This window comes from Symphodus melops, assembly GCF_947650265.1.
Source record: "Symphodus melops genome assembly, chromosome: 18".
In the NCBI taxonomy this organism is placed as follows: domain Eukaryota; kingdom Metazoa; phylum Chordata; class Actinopteri; order Labriformes; family Labridae; genus Symphodus; species Symphodus melops.
The window spans coordinates 21,777,742-21,785,438 of record NC_136708.1 but is presented as its reverse complement, the minus strand read 5'-3'; positions in this window follow the sequence as shown (position 1 = coordinate 21,785,438).

Here is a 7,697-nt window from a genome sequence, read left to right as displayed (position 1 = left end):
GATGCTCGAACCTTCACCTTTAGCTCACGTACGCTAACATCCGCCAGGGTTTTGTTAAAGTGTTTGCAGACCTCAGACAACCTCTTGAACACCTCTGCACGCAGGAAGCATCCAACGGGATGATTTTTAAAACTGAGGACGAGGTCCAGCTGTTTCTGCTGACTCGCCCGCTCTCTCTCTCTCTGTTTAGGATAATGTTTGTGTCTCTCTCCTGCGCGCTGAAGTGTGGTCGAGTGGAGCAGAATCGTAACCACTCTGTTGTGCAGAGGCATTAAAGTGATTCTGTTTCTATGGAAACCGTCCGCGACCATCATGTTGCATAAAATGTAAATGAGTTTTCTTTAAACAACTTAAGCTTTTTTTAAAAATTGCATTAGGTGTAATATATAGTTATGCTAATTTAGGGGCGTGGCTTTGACTGACAGGTGGTCGCATGGAAGCCGTAAGCTCCACCTCTTTGTTTCCAATATGGAAGCCGGCATCTTTGGCTTTACAGAACAGTAACTAAAACTACGCTCATGTTTTATAAAGTCTGAACCCCCGAACACACAAATACATAACTTTTAATGAACTTCTCATTCTACCTTTTTTTTTTTTTTTCCTGCAAAATGCTGCAGATAAGCTCAGTGGTCATCACGTCTTCATTCATGATGAATGGACACGTTGAACATGTGGCTGCAGCAGCTCGGACCGACTACACAGCCAGGTACGTGACTGACTGACTGACTGACTGACTGACTGGAGCAGAGGTCAGTTCATCATGATAAATACAGTTTATAATGATAAATACAGTTTATAATGATAAAATGATTAAAAGCAGAGTCAATTTCATGTTTTTTGAGTAATTTGAAATGTTGTGATAAAAAGGTGTACTTTCCCTTTAAGACCGTAATATGTGCGCGAGATATTCTATTGGTTTTGTTTGTTGATTACGCAGCTGTGTCTGTGAGCTTTGGAAGCAAAAGTGTGTTTTTCATTGATTAGTATTTAGTTACAACAAAGTGTATTAGTCAGACACGTTCATGTCTTTGGAACTAGTAATAAATGGGACATTTTTTGCTTTTTAAAACGTTTCTTAAGTGAACTTTTGTTGAACTGTGGAGCCTGAGCTGGCTAAAGACACGACCCGCGGAACGTAACTTTTGCTAACGGACATCAGAGTAAGCCCATTGTACGTTCACAGGCCAATTAAAACCTCTAAAATGATTCTCCATGAGTCCGATTATTTCTATTTGATAACAGCCACTCTGATCAGCTGTAAATAAAGGTGTTGCACGTGGTCTCCTTTTGGAGCCTGCCTCATGTGGCCACTTTAGGAACTGCAGTTTTTGCTGCTAACATTTAGCATATTCAATGGTAACTTTTTTTCTTGTGCAGTAACGTGTTTGTCTTAATTACAGGATGAAGACGTTTGCTTATAAAAGCTGTGTGTGCATTGTTTGACATTCCTGCTCTGTCGCAGCAGCCGTTCTCTTTCTTTTAAGACTCGACTTGCAGCTCCTGCTCTTTAGCTGAGTGCTGTCAGATCAGATGAGACGAGACAAGAACATTGTCAGCGAACATTTGTTCACTTGTGCGGCTAATTAGCCGTATCACTAAGTTCACCCTGGTCCCGGCTGGGCTCTGCTTTTGACAAAGATATTCAGCGAGTGGGGAGATGATCTGGCATCCAGCTCGATTCAAATCAGAACAAGGCAGGAGCTGTGACGTGATGGACGATCGTATTAAATGTTGAAAGGCGTCGGGTGATGAAACCGCAGGTCCACAGCTTCTGTAGCGAGGCTGCACATTACCCCGATTCATGTTCTCCATCCGCCGACATCAGGCATCCATCAAATCTCAGGTGGTGTTTTCACGTTTGATCTTGACAAACCCTTTGAGGAGACGATGCGCGATTTGTTTCTGGTCTGAAAAAATTTGGCTCACTGTTATAAAGAGCCGAGTTTAAAGGCAGGCCTCCGACTGAGACAGAGGGAGATGAAACCAGCGATCCTGCATCACAAAGAAAATCAAACTGCAAACATTCAGTTCATCATGTCAGTCGCTCCCTTCACATTAACAAGCCCCTACTTTGACGCACGAAGCTCCGGCTGAACATGCAGCGCAGACGGGAGAAGTAGACCGGATCTCTCGGTGGAGCGGAGAATCTGCAGATTCAGTCTCAGGGCCGATGCTTAAAGAAGAGACAACACTCACATTCAAACCGACCAATTAAGAGTCTTCAATTAACCTAACGAGCGTGCTGTGGCCTCGGGGAGGCGCTAACCGCTGCAGCGCTAATCGTGCAGTCCAAGAAATTAAATAATAATTAGAATTAAAGTTTGACTGAAAACGAGAAAAATGAAAAGGCCAGAAAACAAACAGAAAAGAAAAAGTCTTGTAGACTGACTGAGATGGCCTCACAGGTTACTGTCATGTTTCAGTGCAGCATTGTGCAGGTGAGCTGCTGGAGCGAGCCGGCTGTTTGAGTCACCAGCTCTGTCCCAACACGACGTCACAGATCCACGCTGTCGTATTTGCTTTTGATAATCACGAGCTGTAATGTAAGGACACGACGGAGCTAACGAGACGTTCATATTGTGTTTTAACCTGCACAGTACATTAAATGTTTGACTGTATATCAAGAAACGTTGACTGGATTTTTTCTTTTCTTTACCCTCCAATAGTTTCAAAGCGCTATTCGTTCTGATTTCAAGGATTTCAAGGATTGGTCTGAGATATATTCCTGTCTGGTCTCTTTAAATCTTTTTTTCTTTCACCTTTTCTGTCAAAGTCCTCTTGATTTATTCTCCGCTGCTCAGAGTCGTCCTCGTGGAGAAACGCCGCACTTCACCTTCAGAGAAGAGAAAAGCACGTTACAACTTTATCGTCTCTTTTTTTCTCTCTCTCTCTTTTTGTCACATGTCGTGCTTTCTTAACACAATGCAGCGTCCATTTAAAGCCTTGATTACCCTCTAATGATGTTCTCTTCTTCCTCGAGTGACTTGCATTAAACGCAGTCTTTATTTTCCTGCAGCCAACCTTTACTCACCACCACGAGCTCGCAATTACTCACTCTAATGAAACCACTTAGCGATCAGATTTCCCAAAAGCCACGAGTGAGGAGAAGACTGAAGACAAACGGGAGGAAGGTGGAGGAAGAGGAAGAGGCGTGTGATTGAGAAGACGAGGCGTGAGAAAAGGGAGAGAAAAGCAAAGTTAAGATAGAGGGATTAGTTTAAGCAGGTAGAGAGGTAGACTGAGAGAGATTAAGAGAGGGAGATAGACGGAGGGAGAGTGGCCCGCTGAATCAATGAGCTCGTCGATAACGAGTGGGAGAGATGTGATGAAGGAGAAAAATAGCACCGAGGAGGAGGAGGAGGAGGAGGATGAAGAACTCCCCCTGTTGAGTTGAAGCCCCGTCGAGAAAAATGGCTTCGGAGAAAATGAGAATCCACGGCACTCCACGGAGTGATTGAAAAATCCTTGTTTGTATTTTACCTCTTATCATGTGGAACAGGTGGAGATTTAAGATGATTTCGGTGACAGCTATTCTCCCCAGAGGGATCCGCGGAGGGGGAACGTAATCAGTTAGCACAAGTTTCATGTTTGATTTGAGAATGACGAAGATCTGTGAAGAATAAATCCTTAATCGCACGGGGAGATTAATTTTTTGTTGCTACGGGTGACAGACAGAGCGAGCTAAAGAGATGTGACGCAGAGATGGACTGAATGTAATCAGCACTGTAGAGCTGGAAGCTGACATCAGGTATTTATAGCAGAAGAGAATTAAAGTTTGGACCTGATTTAAAAAGTGCATCTTCCTTTTGAGCGTGATCTTAGCGTGTAGCATGTAGCTTATTGAAATGTGAGAATCCCTCGGAGCGTGTGCTGGATTTAGACGTGACGACAGCTCGTCTCACAGTCAGAGAGAAGTCCAGCGTCTCCTCTGACTCGACGAAGAGTCCACCTTCAGTCTGACGATGAGGAGGTACCTGAGTCTTTGTCGGCTCACGTTGTGCACTGAGGTTTATGACTCACTGTGGATTCTTACTCCTCATTGAACGTTAGCATGACTGATCTTGTTAATTTTCTTTCAACCTAAATCTCCACATTAATATTTTTTCATTTTGACATTTTAAATTGGAGAGCAGATTCAAATTCAAATTCAAAAAACTTTATTTGTCCGCGGGGGGCATTTCAAAGGCACACAGAGCAGCAAATGAACGACAAGTGCAACTGATGCTAAAACAGATGAATCTGAAGCAGCTGATAATATTCATGAGCCTCAACTTTGACCCAGAGCACGGCCCCGTCTTTAACCCCTCGCAGCCCGGCCCCATGTGACCCCTCTGTATGCAAATCAGTGTGAGCTGTATCTGCACTCGATCGCTGACATCTCTTCCCTCTCTCCACTCTGACAGAGAAATCGCTGCAGCGATGTTATCTGTGCGGCTGCATCAGCGAAGTCTCCAAGCGGAGAGAAGGACAAAGTCTTTATCTGAAAGTTCAGAAAACCTCTCCGTGCTTTTATGTCTGTTTAACTGGGGGGGGAATCGATGATGGATTGTGGAGACTTTGCGGTTATTTGTGAGTTCAGTCTCTTTGAAGGGAGAAGCAGCAGCCAGTCGGAGGGGTTTGTGCCGCTTCAATTTGAATTTCAAAAAGCTGTGAAAAAAAATAAATAAAAAAAAGGCTCGTCCGGTTTGTTCGGACATCTTTGAAAAGTCTGGGATGAGTGCTGGTCTTTGTTTTTACGTCACTGCGTCGAGCCCTGTGTTTGTGCTTTCAGGCTTCGCATTCATTTAGTCTCATGAACAAGGAGAGAGTAAGTGTGTGTGTGTGTGTGTGTGTGTGTGTGTGTGTGTGTGTGTGTGTGTGTGTGTGTGTGTGTGTGTGTGTGTGTGTGTGTGTGTGTGTGTGTGTTCTGAAGGAGGGGGGACTCTGAGGCTGCTGTGTGATGTTTCTGTTCGTCTCAGCAGGAACAACATGTGAATAGTTACCTTTCAGACGCCATCTCACACACACACACACACGAAAACCCCCATGTTGCTGTTCAGACGCTCACATAAAAAATTATTCATTTCATAAACTCACAAATACTCCCCCGACCACACACACACACTCTCACACACTTCACAATAGCATCTGCTCACACATGGCCACTGTAACACACACACACACACACACACACACACACACCAGACATGTGCATGTTGTGGCTTTGGTGTGTAGCTGTAGTTGTGTATCTCTTCGAGGAGCAGTTTGAACAAAGAGAAGAAGACGCCATGACTGTCGGCTCCATAATGGACTCAAAACACAACACACATCACTGACTGTGTGTGTGTGTGTGTGTGTGTGTGTGTGTATGTGTGTGTGTATGTGTGTGTGTGTGTGTGTGTGTGTGTGTGTGTAATTGTCAGTCACTTCTCTCAGCAGCTCTCCGTGGTAACACTGCCACCTTGTGTCAGACATGAAGAAGTGCAGATGAGAACAGTTTCCACCCACAGACAGATGAGTCACTTGTGTCAAATCAAAAGTGTTAAAAGATTTAATATTGTTTTTTATTTGTCCCGTTTGGATCAGAACCGTCAGCAGGAATCAGAAACAAGATGCATCAAGCCTCCCACCTGGCAGGAGATCGGCTCACTTTAAACACATGTTTGTTTGGGCCCGTCCTTTTTGGACCTGCTCAGAATCCAAACCGGATCCAAAGGCAGCTGGTCTCAGGTGAAGATCTTGACGACTTTTTTACCGTCCTTTGATGTCGGGGTCACGTGTTCCACGGTGGGGCGGGGCTTCAGTCGTTATGAGAAACGAAGGATGGATGACTTCATGATTATTTGTTGATGTTTGGAGTCATATATTTCTAAGAGGAACACTTTGAATCTTAACACCTCCCGACTTTTGAAATCGTGATGTGAAAGTTTCAGCAGTGATCTGATGATTTGATGATTTGTATATCTTTAATATGAAATGATATGTTATGAAGTCCAAACATCAAACAGTACTTAAAGTCATGCTTTAAGATTGATTGATTGATTGATTGATTGATTGATGCTCTGCCCGCTGCCTGTGAGTTTTAACATCAGAGCCGTCACTGTCTCCGCCTCTCGCTAATTGCTCCGGGGTTAATTGCTCCGGGGTTAATTGCTCCCTCTGCTTCTCCTTCCATCGCTCAAAGTTTGAGTCATTTACATGGCGACAGTAATTCACATTATGTCTGCTTCCTTGAGCCGTTACTCAGCTGTAAACCAATCAGCCGGCTGTATTCATGAGAAGGAAAAAACGACTGTATTTTTCATGAATTAGATTTTCTGCATGAAGCCATCGCTCTAATGACTCTCCCGGGAACGAGAATGATTCACAATCCGTGTCAAGGTTAGAGAAGCGTTTGCACTGGTTAATCCTGCTTTGAATGCAATAATGAAACTTTAAAGGGCCGTTTGGATGGCGGCCATATTACAGGCAGGAAGTTTAGATGCAAAGCTAAATCTGTTCAGTGCTGCTCTAAGAGAGGACACGACCTGCTATATGTCCTCTTTTTATTGCATCAAGTGTTTGAATTTGAATCCCGAGAGGAATACAGTGAAAGCTTTTATGTGAGGAAGTGAGTGTTGAGTGTTGTTAATGTGATAAAACCTTAAATAAGAATCTGACTGATTAATCGACCGGCCGTTATTTTTCAGCGGATATCAGCAAATCCAGTGACTATCTGTAATGAATAATGTTATCGAAGATGCTGCGTAGATATGATCAGATTTAGTCCACCAAATAGTATTGAGTTTCATTATTATGATTAGAGCAGCAGTTCTCTTTCTAGGTGTCGCCAGCAGAGGGCGCCGTGTGGACTACATCATCATCACTCTCAGAGTGTGGAGCAGTGAAGCTTCCTGTTGAGGGATCATCTTGTCTTTTTAATAAATCTTTTCCACAAGTGTTTGAGAACTGTGAGGGATCGGCTCAATAATGTGGTTATCTTGAATTTCCCTCGGGATCAATAAAGTATCTATCCATCTATCTATCTTTATCCCGACAGATCAAAGAAATATATCGGCCCATATATCAGCATTCTCTCCTCGGTATCAGACCCAATAATCCCATTTAATCTGTCCCTAAACATAGATTGTGTTTCTCACATTAAACTCTGTTTATTTAATTGATTTTGAGATTCAAAGTAATGATTAAAACAAGTTTTATTTTTATGTTACCAATACAGCGTAACAAGAGAAAACTGGATTTCCCTTTGAGTCTTAATGGAGCAACCTGGATGTCTCTCCGGGGGTCAAAGGTCGAGCTGTGGTGGTGCTGTGTTAAAGTGCTTAAAAATCTGGATTTTCCTCAAACTCGATTTCCTGTGTTTATCAAACAGATTACTGCGCAGCACTAACACCAAGATTAAGACATGATGACGTTTAAATATTAATGTTTACTCTCTTTTTTTTAAGTATTTATCCGTCTGATTTCTTCTGCTCATCTAAAGTTGGCTCACGATGGCAGCAGGTGAAAAAAAGAAACCCAGGACCTTCTTCTCATCAGGAAGCTTTTCCAGCTGCTCCTGGGGGGACTCGGGTCTACCCCGGGGTCTCCTCCCAGTTCGACATGAAAACAAAGAAGTAAAGCTCGCAAATTCAATTCTTAGAGATTTTGCTTTATCGAGATCTGAGATGGCGACTCCAAATCCTGCCAGCAGAGGGAGCAGTGATCTGCAGCGTTGA